The following is a 19,377-nucleotide window of genomic DNA, read 5'->3' as shown; positions in this document are numbered from 1 at the left end:
AAAACTATGATTTCTCTTTCCATTTGTATTTCTAATTTCCATTCTAATGAAGCAAAACAAGAGTGATATGGTTCTTCAGACATCTGCCTAAAGTTTATGAGGTAATTATATTTCCATATATAGCATGTTCTTCTTTGCCTTTTGGAAGTTTTTTTAAATATCTGAAGGTTAGCCTTTAGGTCATAGCTTTTATAAGTTTAGCATAAACCTTTAATCTCTCTTGAATGATTTTTGTGTGTAAATTATTTTCATAATTTTTACTAATAAAGCTACCACATAGGGAACAGTATGTCCTTGTACTATCTGAATTCTTTATCTTATTTGTTTAGATCATGTTAGCAGAAAAAATAGTCTCTGTCCCTTCTTATTTCCTAAAAAAGGACCTTCCAAGACAATGTAACAGAGCAAGAGTAATGCAGAAAAAGAATATTAAGACGTGGATAACAACATCTTGGTTAGGAAAGCACTGGAATTTTGAGGGAGAAGGTTGCTTCTTCTTCTTCTCTCTCTCTCTCTCTCCCTCTCTCTCTCCCCCCCTGGGGTTCATTTACAGTGAGAATTATGCTAAAGCAGTAATAAAAATAGATTTTTAAATGTTGTGTTTTATCACCCATATAAAAATCAGTAATATAACTTGGTTATCTGGGATTTGTACAATATGTACTTATGCCTTAATAACAGAAGACATCTGAACTAATTTGCTCAGCAATTTAAAGAATATTGTGAACTGATGAATATTCTCTGCTACCTCAAAGCCTTTTGAATATTGTCTGTCTTATTAATTATAAAAAAATTACTTGGTCTTTAGTGATTTTGAAATAGAGTATTTTCACCAAAAAAAAGGTAATGAAGCTATAACTCTACTTTCTTCCCATCTTTTGTGATTTTACTCCTACTTTCAGGATGCTGCTTCCAATAGAGTTTTTCTAGAAAGGAGAAGAAAATTTGATGACTGTTTCTCATGTATTCCTTTATTTCTTTGATCCCTGTGAGGAAAAATGTTCTGACAAATGGGCCAGCTGGCTCCCTTCACCAAGAGGCAAAGAGTAATTTTCTTGGTTCCTATATTCCATGGTTTGAGGTTTTTACCTTATCTCTCTGCAAAACTTGCACTCTGAACAGGTGGCCAGTGAATTGCTTAGAACATCACAGGCAAGCTTCAGGGTAAATCAACATTTCAAATGTTCAGTAATTCATCCATGAACAAAGCAGGTGAAGTGCAGTACCAACAATTTTTAAATGCTTCCCAAACAGTTTTTCTTTTGTTTTTTTTTTTTTTTTTTTTTTTCTCCAGTGCTGCCTGCTGCATCTTTTGAGAAACACCCCCATGTTTCTAGTCTGAACCTCTACCTGTAAGATCCTTGGGGGTTTTTGACTGCTTGCTTTTACCCGACATCTTAAATTTTACCTTTGCTTCCAAGAAACCAGTATTGTTTCCAGATTTTGTAATCCCAAATAGTGTATATAGTGAGTATTTGCTGCACCAAATTTGCTGCACCAAGTTGGGTGTTCTTCATACTACCGTAGAGGAAGATGAATGACTTCTGAAGAGGTTAAAATCAGTCTCATCCTGTAACTTTTGAGTCCAAATCCACGTTGCTGGTGTTGATGTGCTTTAAGGAGGAGGAGTTATGAAGCTGTTGCAACCTGATTTCTCTTAGAGAAGTTTTATTACAATATAATTAATATATCATAGGGAGCATTTCAAGGTTGGGTTCATTTGTTTGTTTGTGTTTCGCTTGTTTTTTAACCAGTGGTGATATGGCTGGTCTGTTTACAGGTTTATTGTTAACTAACACCAGTTCACTAAAGGATTCCTTTGGGGGCACGTGCTAAGCACAACCTCATTGCTGCTTTGTTAGAGTAAGATGATTCTGCTTTCAAACTGCATCCCCAATCAGTCCTGGATAAGGATTATTTCCTGGTTAAGGAGTAATTTTCTTTTTTTTTCCCTTTTTTTATTTTAATGAACTATTATTGCTAAATGCTAGAATATATGCTAGAGCCATCACTTCTGACTTTATGCTTTCTTCTTCTATTTCATTCATATCTCACACAGGCAAAAGATGCTAATTTTTTGTACAGAAATTTTCAAACAGAAATAATTATACAGAAACACTGCTCATTTAAGTGTTATGGAGCACAACAGGCTGCATGGGAATTTTTCTAATTCCTCAAAATATTTTTTGGTTCATGTAATATGAGGATACAAAATACTTGCTTTGCCAAACAATTTGTAACTAGAATTTTTTAAAATAAATTACAATAAAATAATAAATAATTTTACATATCTCACAGTGTTGAAGAGTTGAGGCAAATAGCCTTAAAGTCGTTGCAAACATTGAATGAGAATATAGTAAGGTGGGGGAATCTCTATGAGGAAAAAGCAAAGATGCAAGAGAAATGTAAATTATGTTTCATAGTTTCACTTGCTCTGCTACAAGCAGAATTCACTGTTCCGAAATCACAGGTAAATCATCCTTTCTTCCTTTGAGTAAAAATCTGTTGTTTGGAAAGTTAATATCAGCCAATTCTTTGTGAAATTTGCTAATTTGTGTTCCTTCTGGATACTTGCATAGGACACTCAGGAAATTGCCACTTTTTAGAAAGGTCTTTGTGGCAATGACAGTGAGACACACGTACAATCTAAAACTTTCTACACCGTGAAGTGAATCCAGGATAAAATTTTTACTTCACCCTCTGACACCATCCGAGTCATTTTGCATTCGAGGTAGAACCTCTGCTCTCGGAGCAGGCTGCCCTTCATGATGGCGGTGGATACAGGTGTCAATAACCAGAGTTCAATTTTTTTTAAATGCATGCTGCCAGATGTGTTTTTAATTAATTGTGCTTCAAATGCAGCTTTGTTCCATTTTTTTTTTCTACATTTTTTCTTTTTGGAAAATAGAATTTTAATGGAGGATCGTATTCTTTGTCCTCTGAGTAGTAGATTTTTTGTTGTAAGTGCAAGCTGAATTGGTTAAACTTTGAAAATAGGTCAGTGGATAGTGCAGTTTGTTTAAAGACCAAAGGACTCATTATGATCATCAGTTATCAGGACTCATTAGACATTGTGGTTAAGAGGTCTCACTCTTAAAACAAACTTGAAAGTTTTAAGCAATAATATGCTACTCCACAGTCAAAAATGTTGCATACTCATAACACTAAACAAAATTTGATTAAAACAAGTTCTATTAGTTGTTAAGGGACAAAATTCTCGGTCATTTAGATACAATTCAGTTTTTTTCATTTAAAGGGGAAAAATAAATTCATCCAGGTTGGTTTTTTGCAAACAATTAATATATTGTTATTTTTCAGTGTGTTAGAATAATCATCTGCCATTTAGCATGTTATGATGCAAATTTTAGTATAACCAAACCTGATGAGAAGTTTTCATTTAAATAAGGAAAACTGTATAAATAGCAATCAGTTTGAATATAGCCCATGATTTAAAACCATCTGTAGCTTACTTGTTTTGCCATGAAAGCTCTTTAGCACTTGTATGCATTTGCACGGTGTGTCCATCCTGGTTTGCACAGTGTGCAGCTGGCAGCACTGTTGGGTTTTTGTGTTTTCTTTCTGTACCAAGTAGTAACCACTACTTGGTATAAAATTTGACTAATTTAAAGAAAAAAAGAATGTGAGCCAAGAATTATGCTTACAATTACAGATGCAGGTATAAAAAGTGTTCTCCTCTGTGTTACACTTTTAAGGGATGGAAATTAATGTAGCCAGCACCTAAGCATGCATCCAACATGCATCTTTGCCCAGCAGGGTGCATCCAGAGCAACAGAGGCAGTCCCTCTGGGAATGACCACATTCCACTCTGCCCGTTCAGATGAGCAGCACTGGGACAGGCTTGTGTAACCTGACAATAAAGGGTGCTCGAGTGTCTTGTTGACTTTATCTGTACAAGCCCAGCCATCTGCAATTGGCTATTCAGGATTAGACTTCCACTGAGTGTGAAGTACAGCAAAACACCTGTGGCTTCTAATTAGTTTCCAGCGCAGGTTGCTTGATAGGAAAAAACCCTTTGCCTTTGTTGAAATGACAGTTTAGATTTCATTAGAGAACAATGCTTGCAAACTGCTTCTCTCAGTAATGTTCACTTCCTTCAAAGCAGCTTTTCTAATTAATGAAATCATTTGTTAATTCGTGTTCCATCTGGGTGCTTGTGTAGCTGCACAAGACACTTAGGAAATTGCCGGTTTTTAGAAATGCTTTTGTGGCAGTGAGACGTGTACAGCCTAAAACTGTTTCCACATTTCTGAGATGTGAATCTAGGATAAAATTTTTACTTCATTCTCAGATACCAGCTTATTCTTTTTGTATTTCACGGACCTTAGAGGCTCTGCTCTCGAAGCAGGCTGCCCTTGGTCCTGAGGTGGGTGCTAGTGCAAGTCCCTGTACCTGTGCTGGAGCACTGCTGATCTTGTGGGGACTGGCTGCAGGGACATGCACTCCCAATATAATGCTGGTGCACAAGGACTGCTGGTTTTTATGTAGTTATGAGACTGTAATTCAACTGGCTGTTTGTGTTCAGCAGAGAAGTCACAAATAAATCTTACTGCCTGCCTGTGACACTTGAGTGCTGGGAACAGATTAACACTCTGGCTACAGTGAGCAGATTTTTAGTTGTTTGTGTTTCAGGTGTTTTGTCACTTTAGTTAATATTTAGTAGCTTCCTTAAAAAGCCTCTTTGTAGTGAATAGTACCTTATTTGGTTTTGTGCATACTCAAAAGATGCAATGGTGTTAGTCCTTGCAAAGTTTATTTTTTCTTTCATGTTCTTAAAGTATTTGAAAACATCAAAGCCTTTTTATGGCTTTTCATTTTATGGGCAGTCAGAATACCACAGGACGGCCAAAACTTGTATTGTTTTGGCTCTGCAGACATCTTCTTGACGGATTAAGGCTGTCAGCAGAATGTGTAAACACCATTTCCAGCTTTTTACATTGGTCACTAAAGCATCCTTAAGTGCAGCTCAGTCCTGCAAGACAAAGCCCTCAATCATATGACTGAATAATGGTCAGGGGCTTCTGTTAAAATGTTTTAATAATTTTGCAATTCACAGCAGTAAATCAATCCTCTTTCATTTGAGTCACAGTGATTGATCATCTCTATATAGCTAGTCCACTGACATACAAGAGTGCATTCACTTTAAACAGCATACACCTTCAAGTTAAGACAGTGTAATTATTTAAATAAAAATGTAGTTCTTCAGAAATTATAGTTCAATTGCAGCAGTTGTCTTACCAGGCCCTGTTCATTGTGCATATTGATGGATTTCTAGCTTCTACGGCTTCTCACACTGCAAAGAAGAATCTGCAAAGTTCCTGGAAATTTTGTGGAATATACAGCTTTATATGAAAGGAATGATATGCTAATATAAACAAAACTCTTTGATTTCTCATGTTAATTTTATATTTTTTAAAGGAAAGAAGTAGGAGAGTGGGAAATTGTCTCCTCAGTTTTTCTTAAATGCTGAACTTTACAGCTTTTTGCCTAGTTTCAATGTTGTTATTTGGGGCTATTTGTTTTGGTTTTGTTTTTGTGGTGTTTGTTTTTTTGGTTTTTTGGGGTTTTTTTGTCCTTTCATCACCTGGAAGGAAGCCCTTCAGTGAATTCTAATTCTGCTCTAAGTCTGTTCAAGGAAAAACTAATTATCTGGTTGCCCACCTTACTGTCTTGGCAGGGCTAGGCTGGTGCCTTGTCATAGGTGCAGAGCTGGAAGTGATGAATGAAATAACAAATAGATCACTTTATCTAAATAAGTTATGGAAAGAGCTTATGATAAAGATATGGTTCTTGCAGAGTTTGAGGGGAAAAAAAAAAAGAATGTCCTGTAAAAGACCCCAAACAACTGTATGTATTCTCCTCCACATTTTTCATATTTTATAAGAATTTAATTTTGTCTTTAGAAAGCCTAAAATTTTAAAAGCTTGTACTGCATAATGCATTGACATAGCAAAGCTGTGAACATGAACTACTGATTTAAAATATGAATGTATTCTTATAAATACTTTCTTTACCAATAAAATATTTTTTCAAACGAGAGTGCCTTTTGACATGCATTTCAGTAGTAACAATGGCAGGTGAGGCCATGCATCTTCTCCTCTTTGTGCCTACCTGTGCGTACCTCATCCATCACGGTAGTATTTGGGGTTCAGCAGTATTCTAAGGGGAGAAAACAGACCTGCCTTAAAAAAAAAAAAAAAATAAGCTTTTCACATCTTATTTTCGGATTGGACCAATTCCTCACTCCTCTTCATTTGTGCTGAAAAGACAGAAGGGATGTGAGAAGTAGCAGCAATAAGCAGCCTGTTGTAGGACCTGCTAGAAGTTGCTGATTGTTTGAACAAAGCCTGATTATGCTTGAAAATAAGTAATTTTGTCCTGTGAAAGAGCATTAGAAAATGAGTAATGAAAAGTATTTAGAAGAATACATACATCAAAAACTATTGTATGTGAGTAAAATGCCTTTTCCCAAGCATATTTGTTGTGTATCCCAAGCTGGTCTCCACCATGATAAAATACTCTCATGGATAGGAAAATTAAGAATTTAATTCCCTTGTATAAAAAATCTGGCTAAGAGTTGGTTGTTCTAAATTCGTGTGATGATGTTTTCTACTTATGCACACTCAGTTGAGCCCATCATTCAGCATTTCTAGTGAGCTTTTAGAGGAGCAAAGCAGACTAGAAAGGTTAAATGTTTGGAAGGGTCATGTTACTGTCCTTAAGTTATCAACAGAATTTAGATGTAAAATTGCAGAAGACGGGTTCAAAAGAAAAGTGTGATTGATGCAGACAGGAATAGTCTGTGGAAAAATGTCATAAAATTATATTCATTTTACCTAAGTTGTTCTGATAAAAGGTGAAAAGAGAATCAATTTCTTAGCTTTTAAGTTCTTTGCAGTTTTATGGAAAATGTAAAACCTCATTTCTGGGAGATGTCTGAAATCTCATGGAATCTCATTCTCTATCTGATGAAAAGTGTGTTTTGAAACATCTGACTTTATAAGCGTTCCGTGAGAGAGGAACCACTGTGCTAGGGTCACATTTTCACTTTAATCTTAACTTCCTTTTAACCTAAGATTTGACATTAAATAAAATTAAAATTTAAGCCCTCTTTTGAGGGGAAATATTTAAATCTGAAACTATTGAAATGGGATACGTCAAGAGCAGTGGAAGCCTCCCATCCCTTTTTGCTTTGAGGAAACAAAATCCAAAAAAACAGCCAACCAGACAACAACAATAACAAATAACCAACACATAACATCCTCTCCTCTCCAAACAAACATAAATCACCAAACACAAGAACCCCAAATTTGTCAGGTTTTCAGTTTGAGTCAGTATTTCAGTTCAAACTGTAGGACTTCCTGGGAATTTTGAGGAACCATGAAAAAATGGTTCTGTAAAAAAATTCTTTCAAGAAGACCTACTAAGGATTAATTGGGGGAAAATGAGATTGCTGAAAATTGCTGATATTGTAAGTTTTTCAGTGAAACTCCATTGGCTGTTGCTTCCGTGCTATATGGCCACTTGGCCTGCAACCCACCATTCTCTTGCCGTTCTGCCCATCATCAATGTTTAAAAAATGCAACTCTGGGATCAGATCCTCAAGCAAGCTTTGTAGCACACTGGCCTTTATGTTTAGCAAACGAGAAAAAAGGAATTAATAGGAATAGTTGCTGTTGATGGGATGGTGGGTGTCCCTTGTTCTGCATGCTCTGTTAACCCAAATTGAGCAGTGTATTTTGTGTTAGTGGTGTTGGCTTTGTCAGGTGCCTGCTCATGAGCAGTGCTCATCCCCATCATCCACCTTTGTAGTTAACTTAGGCATGTGGATTTTGTGTTTGGTAGAAAATGCACGGTGGAGCCCTGCATAAATGAAACAAGAAGGAAAATAAAATAGCACTTGGAAAATACTGTTTTGAGAAACTGCCAATGCATACAACTGTCATCATTAAACAACACTGAAAAAAAGATATGAATTCTGAAGTCAGCTGAAAGTCAAAAAATCTGCAAAGTAACTGGAAATTAAGTGGCTGAGCAAAAGTCGTTGCAGTGGTTGTAAGAGAAGTTCTTGCTGGATGGTGATGGTGTGGAACAGGCCCTTTTGTTACTGTCTTTTTAAAAAAAGTATGCTTTAAAAAGCAGTAGAACTGTATTTTAAATAAGAAGCCTTCAGTTTTAACTTCTTCAATGTCTGATTTTTTTTTTTTTTAATTTTTTTTTTTTTTTTTTTTTTTTTTTAGATCTTTATGGTTATGGCAAAATCTTTCATCAGCCTGTGGTATAATGGACTACCAGTTGGATGATACACAGTCGTCTGAAACATGAGATATACTGCTCCTCTTCCGTGTCCATGGTGAGTTTTGCTTCTGTACATATCTATTAAATACTTCAGAGAAGGAACTAAAAGTTTTCATTGGCCCACATTGGATATCGTTTCCATTGTTTTCACGTGGATTAACCTAGAGTTGTCAATGTACTGAATACATAACCCATTCCTTTTTTGTAAGATGTTTGAAAATGTTTTAAAAACTTAAGATCAAAAAATAACTGTCTAGAACTTTTCTCTTTTTGGATGATTTTAGAGCTGTGCAAAAATCCTGATACACAACTTGAAATGTTTTTCCATTCAGCTTGAAAGCCTCTTCATCTTCATTTAGTGTGTCTTAGTTCAAATTAGATTCCAACCAAATGTTCTTTTTCTTCAGACATGTACCACAATATATTTAAGAATAAAATAACTATAACTGTGTTACAAATATACTATAAAACACAGGTAAAAAAATTAATTTGAGAAAATATTTGTAAATAATTTTTCAGTTTTATTTTTGCACTGCTTCTCAGTTTTGTGCCTACAATTAATCTGATTATAGTATCTGTGAGCACTGTTAAGTACTGTATAATCAATAACACTGAAAGCAAGGCTTCTCATATTATAACTGAATTATTGCTTCTGTGTCCAGACATACAATAACGAGATCCAAAACCTTCATTGTTCATTTGGCTAAATGCATTGACAAACCAAATTTGGGTATCAAAACGTTCCAGTGACTACTCCTTAACACCAGAAACTGCAGCCCAGTCTCCTCTGCAAAAATCAGGTTAAGCAACTGAGGGTAAAATCCTCTCTCTTCACTCTTCTCCTTTTCAGATAGATATGGCTCTTATGCCAGAGTTTGATTATGAATGATACTGAATTGTCTGGAATAGTTGCTTAGCCACTGTTAAAATTTGCCTGTAAATGTTTGTTACCCTAAATTTGTGTCTAGTGTTCAGGTTAGAAAAGATATGATGTGAAAGGTATCTTTCTTTTTTTGTTCCAGATTCCAGAGTTCTTAGAGGCATGCAGAAGTAGTGAAAAAAGTAAAGAGAATAGAAGAGGCAAATACTAATTTGCCTAATGCCGTAACGGATTTAGTCAAGGCTCTTCTTATTATATGCTTAAGTACTGTAATGAACTAAGAAGCAATGCCGTTTCTAGAGGTGTGTTTGCACTTGATAATAGAAAGATGTGTTTAAATATCCCATGTAAGTGGATAGAGATACTTACCAAGAAAACTGGTTACTATTATTTTTGGTGAAAATGGGTATTTACACAGAGAAATGGACAGCAATATAGCACATTTTCTCATCCTGTGGAGGGCATTTTCTGCCACTTCTCTGTTACCAATTTCAGCTGGCTTTGCATTTCAAATTATGTCTCCCAGGTAGTAACCATACAACTCTGAAACCAGGGAGCCAGATAAATAGCAAAGACAGCATCACCTTGCTTGTTTCCACCTGCAAATTTTTGAGGGGAAAAACCTGGTATTGTTTGATGGATTATTGACCACCTGTTGATTCTACAAGGCATAGCTCTGGGTATTTATTGAGTTCTGCAGTGTTATCTAACCAGGCTTTGTATTTGCCAAATTAGCAGATTTGCTTCAAAGACTTGACCTTTTCTTTTCTCTTTTTCCTTATCAGCAATATGCCATACATTTCTGAGCCTGTTTTTGCATCCTGAGTGTGCACTGACTCATCATGAAATCAGGGCTTTGTGACAAGTCTGACGGAAGAAGTAGCTTCTTTAAACAGAGAAAACTGTCTATCCCATGTGTGTAAATACTGCAGGATTATGTCTCCTTTTGCAGAGGTCTGCTACACTACATTTTACTGCATTTATTCCCTGTGTCCACCAGCAGGAGAACAAAATCCATTCCAATCCACAGTGTTTCCACTGAGGCCAGATTAAAAAAAAAAAAAAGTGTGATAACATCTTAAATTGTTTAAGAAATGTCATTGTACATTGTCCTGACAATTAAAAAACCACTGCTTTGGCATTCTTAGTTGTTAGAAGCGTTCCTCTTTGCAGTCAAAATCTTCAAGCAAAGAGGATGTGCCATGTGTAAGGGCATCCTCATCCTCCTCTCACTTCTGTACCCACTCGAGGCTCACACAGGCCCTCAAATGGCCAATCAGTTACTCCACTGCTTCTTTCTAACCAGAGAAAGCTGAGGTGGGCATCAGGAAGTAAACTGAATGCCATCACACAGGACATGAAACCTAGAGGATTTTCTACTATTCCCACAGTAGCTTGCAGAATGATATCTAGAGGATAAGTAAGCTTTGCTCATCAAATTCAAACCCTACAAGAGAAGAAACAATATTCAAGCAGTAGTATATACTTAAAATCTGTAAAATAATAATGGCAATAATATTTCTAGCTTGTTCCCAAATCCTATGCCCCATTAGATAGACCAGGGAAGCCTATTACAGAAAGGTGTGTTAAGATACTTAAGTCAGGCTTTTAGAGGACACAGTGGGATTTGAGAACTTGTGTGAAAAGGAAATAGAATCTCTTACAAGGAAGAAGTACTGGAAATGCAAAATTGCACATCAGCCTGTAGTTGAGTGCTTTCTGATGTTCATTCTGCTTTGGACCAACTGATACCAACTTTGGTGGGGTTTTTTTGGTTGCTGGAAAGCACTGAGATTTAAAAAAGCCCCCAATGAACCAAACCCCAAACAACAAAAAATAAACCAAAACTAAACAACAATAAATAAAAAGTGTAAATCTTAATTGTCTGCTATATATTGAGAAATTTCATATGGTATTTTAATATTGAAAGGATTTTTTTAAAAGATATTCAATATGCAAAGTCAGCACAGGATGAAAAATAAGTCATAGACAACAAAAGCCAGGTGCTATTTAGGAGATGTTTATGGTAATTGAAAAGGGAATATATAAAACACTAAAGGTGAGGACATCTACAAACAAGATAAGTGGTTCAGGCCCTATGTTAAGTTACAAGAATAACAAAGGAATTCCTAGTATGGAGTTGCCTTCACTTACTTGGAAGACTGAATAATTCTAGAAAGATCAATTGAAAAAATATAGCAGGTATGCCTAATATTTACCAGCTGTATTTTCTGAGTGTTATATTGTATGGACAACCACTTGAAGAAACAACATCAGCAGCTGCTAAGATTTCCATTCTATTACCTGACTTAAAAAAGGAAAAGAAAAGAAAGAAGGAAAAAAAGGCAATGAGAAGAAAACATGGTAAAAGTCTAGACCTGTATCTTAGTTTCTCAACCCAAAACAATCTGTCAAAAATCATGTACTGAAACCTCCTGTACCAACACTGAACAGTGGAAGCTTGCATTTTGTCTGGTTCTGCTTCTGAACTCTTGATTCATCTTCTCTGTACTGGATGCTCCTCACAATTTACAAAGGGTGTTGTAAATGCACTGCTTCATTTTAACTGTAAAGCATCATTAATAAGCACTAAAACCAATTTTTGTTATTTCCATTGCTTTATACCTATTGTGGAAATACTCAGGGTTCTCTAGACTGCCATTGGTCTTGCTTAGAGCATTGCTCCATCAGAGTTCACACAGGTGGATTCAGTGGACCTGGGTCCATCCATGCCACCTGCTAGTAGGGCTGTCCGAACACATCACAGCCTTTGTTTGGATGACAGAGTAAATGGCATGGCAGGTATACTGGAAGAATCAAAATGAAGCATATTATTTATGAAAGTAATCACAGTCCTTCTGAGATATATCCTGAACTGGGGTTCCTGCAGCTAATAGACAGAAACAAAGAAATAATGTTAACATTTATCTTGAAAACTTCTGGTTTGGGTGAATTTAAACTCGTGATGCTTCAGTACATTCAAATAAAGTAAGAACTCCCTTTGCCCTTTTCCTTTTGTTTCCCTCCACCTTTATGTACTTCATTTTCAAGCTGATGTTGTGATACTGAAGGACTGCACTATGTCAAGGGTCTTGAATAAATTATGTCATACAAGCTTTGAAAGCTGCTGAGAAATCAGCCTCAAGGTTAGGTATTGGTTAAAGAAAGGCCTGATAACTGAAGAGGCATTGCTGCTGATGTACTTTGTTCTAATGATTTTCTATTAGTAGAGAGTCTTGATTAATGATTCTCTATCAGCATGTCCTGATAAATGTGCTAGTCAATGAATCAATGTGTCATTTCATTTTCTCTTAAAGAGCGTCCTAACATGAGTGTGATAGGAATTGGCTTTAAATTGCCAATGCTGCAAGCAATTTCTTTATCTGAATGGAGAAAATATTTTCACTTTCTAAAGTTTTGAATTACTGCATATTTTTCTTCTGAATTAATGAATTATTTGTACCAAGTAACTACTTCTGTGAGCTTTTTGCATTTAAAAAAATAGTAACTTTTTATAACTGCTTGGAATCAGAAGTGGTTCTGTGGTAATGTTACTGTTGTGCTTAAACTCTATACTCTTCTAACTGCATCAGGCTCTTAAAAAAAAAGCTGTGTCTACAGCTTGATCAAGCTTGCTTGAAAATATATTCAATGTATTAATATTTAATTTTTAGCTTTTCTACTGTGCTACTGTAAAAAAGCAACAGCAGCCATTTTCTACAAAAGACTAAGAGCTTGCCAGTTTTGTTAGGGTAAAAAAAACCACAGGCAAACACTACTAAACTGTTGGTTTGGTTTATTTTTGTCATTAGAATATTAATCTAGTTTGGTTTGTTTTGGTTTTGGCTTTTTTTCTCATTAAAAATAATACAAGAATATATTGAGTGCTTAAGATCTGTTTGAGTGGGTTTTTTTGGTTTTTTTTTTTTAATACTCCTGCTATGAAGGTAAAGTTTCCAATAGGTAACCAAGATGTAGTACAGAATTTGCAGAACTACCCAACCCATTATCAGTTTTATAGGGGAGCATCCTGGCAAGCTGGAGGTGTTTAAATGGTGTGTGATCAAGCAGTGCTGTATCGGCGATGAACTGCTCGTGGTGCCCAAGCAGCAGCACCTCCTCTCCTCAAAGTTAAGCTTTGTGGAGCTGCATGAAATTAGTGCAACCAACTCAGTGAGATACCATTTTGAAGGGAGAGGTGGAATATTTTAGACAATCTGTAACTGAGTTTACTGGTTTGTGTTCTCACACTGGCATGCTCACAGCACTGAAATACATGTCCAGGTGATCTGGCCAACATCACTTTTGTCCAAGTCTGGAGGCCAGGAGATGCCAGCAGCTGCATCCTCACCACCTCTCTTGGGTTCTTCTTGGTGGTAACAGATGAGTTCTAGGGATTCACCAAAGAACTTTTCTTACTTCAGCCTCTGTAAATGCTAGGCAAATCTGCTGCCTGATGTTCTCCTTTCATGTTTCTCAAGGCATCACTGCATGTTGTGTCACCTCTCCTGCCTGCTTGCACTTCTGACTCTTACAGCAGCCTGGTTTACAGTGTAATCAATTACACAGTTTTAATTCTGGATACCTAGCTTGAGAAGATACGCTAACTGCTTACTAGAAAAGTTGAGGACCTAAAAATTACCTAGAATTAATCACCCAAAAATACGCCTAGAAAGTGGAACTTTATTTCTTCTGAAGAAAAGCTAAATATATAAATCTCTTATATGGTGGACATTGACTGTTGGAATCGGGCAGTGCTTCTAATATCCCTGAAACACCTGAGTTTGATAACTCCCAGGTTTGTCACAGAAGTGATTCAAAGTATGCTGCTTAAAGCAATCCATTTTTTTTTCTTTTTTCTTTCATTTATAGCAGGTAGAGTTCCTTTCTGAAGGCTTATTATTTTGAAGCTTTGGAGGTTTATGTTATATAAATAGAAATGTTGGAAATAGCTTTTTATATAAGCATAATTCTGAAATAAATAATATGATAATGAGATATTTAAAACCATGTGACCACAACTGTGGCAGAGGAAAGCAAGCCTTTAATAATCAGAGTAAAGTAATCATAGTTAGTAGAAACTGTTTTAAAAAAACTGAATTCCTTTTTTTTTTCCCTCAATCATCTAAATAATTAGAATACTTAAGAGTATTTGTAAGACCTGAGGACATGGTGGCTATAAGGCCCTCGGGAGGGCTCCTCCCACTCCTGGCAGGACCACTGCCCACCCAGATGAGGGCAGATGTGGCTTCTGCCCTTGCCAGGGCTCCTGCCTCTCTCTTCCACACCTGGTCCCTACTCATGCTGGGGGTTATTCTGTGATATGAACCCACCTCTATACCTGGGGTAGGACATAAGGTTTTTGTTGGCTTAAACCTCGAGAGTGTGAACATCTTCCCAGCTAGAGACACTGCCATCAGCTAAGTTAGCACTCCGCCTAATTTACTGTCAGTTGTTGCCTCTTGTGCAATCAGCAGGTCCCCAATGAAACTAGTGAAAAATATAGGCTGCTGAAATTCACCTTTACAATGAGGTAAGAATTAATTTTTCATTTCATATTCATTCATATGTCAGTATACCAATGTTGTTGTATAGTTTACCTAATAGCAGAGAATACTTTTAAATACATGTACTCAAATTAAGCATAATATCTTAAGACTAATGTGAAAAGTGCCTTTGCAAGGCACAATGTGGAAAACAGGTAAGAATCACTGCAGTTCTGTGATTTCCAACTGATCAAATGCATATGGTATCTACATCTCCTCCAACTGACTGTTCCTGTACCCAGCATCAGCAATACCAAAAATGGCAGAAAGAAGAAACTGGTAGCAAAGATAGATTTTCTGATAAGCAATTTCTCAGCTCGGGGAAGAAAATCTAGGCATTTGAAAAACTAATTAAGTGCTTGAGAAGGGGAGGAATGAGATTCATAAGTTTAATTCATGCTGTTACAACAGGCATCCAGAGTTCAATTTTGCATTCATTGCTTTCAGATGAGGTTTGTATTAAATCTGAGCAAATTTATTCAGAAATTTATGTAAGGCTCAGGTTTTTCTTTTTCTTTTTTCTTTTTTTGTTGCTTTCATTGAAAGCATCTAAATATTGGCAATTTGATTAGCTTGGATAGAACTATCTAAATGAGATCAAAACTATATCAGTGCACTTTTTCACAAATACAGCAGTCATACTTTCTGATAGAGTTACTAATGTTTGTAGATAATGTTCACCTTTTTAGACTCACTGGTTTCAGTGAAATGCTCTTTGATATCCTTCTTTACTAGAAAATTAACAAAGTTTGGGTAAACCAGCTCAAATCTTGAAAACTTTAAGGAGTGTCTTTTGTAGTGTTGCTTTTGACAAAAGTATCTTTGGTATCCTTCTCTGCTTTTTGTAAAACAGTGTAATACTTTATCTTATTAGCTTTCCTCTCATTTTATTTCCTTTTTTATTATACAGCCTTCTTGAGCTTTACATAAACATGTCTTCTGACTGTATTTTACGTGAATTGAGTGCATTTTTCAGCAGTTTGTAGCTACTAATTTGGACTATATGTTTCTGTGTATAAGCATTACTCTTGGGAAAGTTTAATTTTTCTGCTACATCATTTGCTTAAATGAGGCAATAAATAGATTTAGTATCAAAAGTAGTTCTTTTCCATGCTAATATGGAAACAATTTAGAGACTTCAGAATATTGGTTTAGAATGATTGGTACCAATGTCTTAGTGAGACATGATATTCATTATTCTAAAAATTAACTTATGCTGTTATATCTTAATTTCATTTCTTGTGTGTCATTAACTGATGTATTTTTTTGTATGGTGTGTGTATATATATAAAAATGTGTACATAAATAAAAAGATGAAATAATAGTTTAAATTATACAGAGGCACTTAAAAATGAAGTTGTTTGGGTGGAAAAAAAAGAGGAGAAGAGCAAACTTGGAAAATAATTTTCATTTAAAATTATGTGGGGTTTTTTTTAATTGCACACTTTATCTGAAATCTGAATCCATTACTGTGTATCTCTTTTTATTCAGTTCTTACAATAAAGGTGGGATTGACCTGGTGTTTCTAAGTTGTCCATGGGGAGAGGCAGGCAACTTCAGAAGGCAATTCTTGTCTTACATCTGTCTCAGATACTTACCATAGAAGGGGATATATTACTCTCTGGGTAATTCTCTGTGCATGCAATATTGTTATTTCTTATTTTAAAAAACAAGGCCAAGATAAGCCATGCTTCCTGTAGTTCATTTTATTTTGTTGGAGCTGCAGTAATTGCATCTCTGGAGCAACCACACTTGTTCAAATGGATTGTACATTTTAAGTACGTAAGAGGTGTCTCAAAATGATAGAACTCAATGGTTTGACATTCATGGAAATAACACACTTTCCATTTTGCATGCTACCTGATGCATTTTTTATATATAAACAGAATGTTAAATTTATTAAAACTAGGAGTTTGTTTAAATTTAAAAAAAAAGAGAAGTAAGACTTTTTGAACCATTTTCTACTTGTTACTGGAAAGTATTTGCTCATATGTAGTAGACAGTCTTGATTTCCTCTTCTAAGTGAAATGGATGTTTTGATGCTCTGTTACATAGTCAATGCTTCAGCAGAGCAATGTGGGCATTTTAGTGGTGTGGAAATTACTTCCTATTGGAGTATATATAGCTCTTTTCAGGACTTAATACTTACAGCCCAAGTCTCACCTTCAGCCAAGTGAACTTAATGGCCTGACTCCATTATACAAGACTTTCTTGTGTAGTTCTAAGTAATCAATGCCACACTTTAAAGCTGAAGCATTTTGAGTGAGAGATAACACTAAGGTTTAACGATTTGAACTGATAAAACAAACTGTGTCAATTTGGGTTATCAACCAGATTTCAGCTTGTATTATATCTTTTGTTATAACCTTTTTATAATAATTTCAATTATGTAGTCTCTCATTCTCTAATTCTTCCTCTAAGCTGTTCTGTTGCTTGGCTGTGGTGAGCAGCTGCTGTGTCCCCTCCTCCAGGTGGCTTTGCTTCAAATGCCTGGAAAAAATTATTCCGTTTAGAAATAGGTAACACCACAGATACTTAAAATATCTCATGGTCCACCTTTTTCTGCCTGAAAGATTGTTGATATTTTGTCTTTGCAACATTAGAAAAAGGAGAGATCATTTTTTTATGTTAGGAAAATAATTTTATTGCTTTATATGCTGCCCAGCTACACAGCTATGAAAGAGTTGCTCAAAGCTTTTGAGAAGAGAGGAATTGTGGGTGTGATTATACTTTGGGGAGAGGAAGTGAAGGACCTGCCTCAAAGTGATAAATCCGGTGAGAATTGAGGCATCAAACTTTCCAACAACAGCCTGAAGCAACACATTAGCATCTACAGCAGGTGATGGCAATGAGTCTGAAAAGCTCAGATTAAATGAATTCAGGTGTTGGTGTTAGAAAATCTGGTCTCTAAAGAGTAGTTACTATGGGAAGTTGTTCTTGCCAAAAGAGATTTGGAGGTAATTTAAATTGCAGTGCAAGTGAACTTTATGTTGACTCCAAGCAAGGCCATAAAATAATCATGTGCATGTGAGTCAGCTGTGGAGCAGGAATACTCACAGAATTTCTTTTGTTTGGCAGATATACATACTTGAGCTGATTCAAGCACAATTTCACCATATTTGTTAAAGTTCTAATACAGATTTTTAAAACCAGAAGAACTAGAGCTTGGGAGAAATGATTCACAAGGGGTGATTTAATTTCCGTGTTTTGGATGAACAGGGTGACTGCACATGGGGTGACATCATCCAGTGCTCCCAGTCTTTGTGGGTGACAGAGGTGGAAGAAAGGAGCATGTAACTGCACGGCTATCCGTGGGAGGGCTGTGTCATTGTTATTTCAGAGGATAAATAACGCTGTCATATCATCACCTCAGTGAATATTACGAGACTGCTAACACTGACTTCCCCCTCTATTTGGTTAAAGAAAGCTATAAACCTTGCTTGTAAACTGTTTTATGCAGCTGCTTTTTTACCACGTTTTTGTGAGCCATATCATTGTTGACAGAGATTTTGATTATGTTTGACTTTTATTTTTGCTCCCAGTGTTCTACGCATTTTAGATTGAATTCATGATTATACGGTGTGTGATTACTGATAAGATCCTAACTATTTGAAGGACTGAAATAAAGCTCTTTCACTTTTCCTGTCCTTTTCATCTCCCTTCACTTAAATTTGTCACGTAGGAGAAGAAAGTCAAAGCAAGACACCAATATTCTTGTGCAAGTTGGTCATTATCTGGTTATTCTGCTGCAAGGAATGCTTTAGTTCAAAGGTGTTGATAAAACACTCCTAAAAAGGTGCCTGTGCTTCGTCTGGACTAAATTATTGGAAGAATTGATCACTTCTCAGACTTGATGAACTATAGAGCTATAATATTTCTTTCAAATTCTCTAGTTTACCCTTAAGGTTTCATTTTCCTGATGTGAGAGGTGAAAAATCAACTAAGACGAGAAATGATTTTGTGATTGACTATTCCAACCAGGAAAAGCATTGAATCACCAGACTTGAGAAGAGCTCGGTCCACACTGCAGCTGAATGTGCTCCCCATTTCCCTCCTCCCCTGTCTGAGCCCCAGGCAGCACAGAGGTTACTATCTCAGCAGTATTTTGCCCATGCCTACCCATTCATTAGGAACTGTGAGTTTCCAGGAAGATTTTGAAAACAGAGGTTTTTGTAAGTTTCCCATGTTCACGTTAATTTTTTGCAGTGTCCTAAAATAACATTAAAATCTGTGAATGATTTTCTTGCCACAGTAATGAAATCCACACTGCTTTTCCAATACATTAACTGTAAAACTATCTTGTTTTTCCCAGAGAGGGTTTTTGTGTTATGTCAGTTAAAAACCAATAAACCATCACCTTTACCCCACCCTCGCCCATTTAGTATTGGTGGGGATTCCAGTGTAATGAACCATTATCCATGATTAACTGATACATCTGGGTGAATCTTCATGTGCCACCCAGATCACGTGAGGAATTGTATTAAGCATGAGAAGTAAGAGCTTCAAAGTGCTTCTATTTTGGTAAAAGAATGTGGCTTCCAAATATGTGAGCACTTCTCTGTTGGCTCAACCCACCTCATTTCAGAGATCATACTCCCCTGACTCTACTGAGAGTGGAGTTGCTGTGCCCTGGCA

General features: G+C 36.2%; 1 protein-coding gene across 2 annotated transcripts in view; it reads left to right on the top strand.

The window, feature by feature from the left end:
- Nucleotides 1–19,377, top strand: part of CHRM3 (cholinergic receptor muscarinic 3) — a 272,159-nt gene that overhangs the window by 74,422 nt on the left and 178,360 nt on the right. For both annotated transcript variants that reach the window (XM_032102218.1, XM_032102219.1), the window contains exon 2: nt 8,259–8,371. The gene's annotated coding sequence lies outside the window, so the exon portion shown is untranslated. The remainder of the gene's footprint in view (nt 1–8,258; nt 8,372–19,377) is intronic.

Source organism: Corvus moneduloides, chromosome 3 (assembly GCF_009650955.1).
Source record: "Corvus moneduloides isolate bCorMon1 chromosome 3, bCorMon1.pri, whole genome shotgun sequence".
NCBI lineage: Eukaryota > Metazoa > Chordata > Aves > Passeriformes > Corvidae > Corvus > Corvus moneduloides.
Note: the sequence above shows the minus strand (reverse complement) of the source record. Positions and strands in the feature narration are given on the sequence as shown.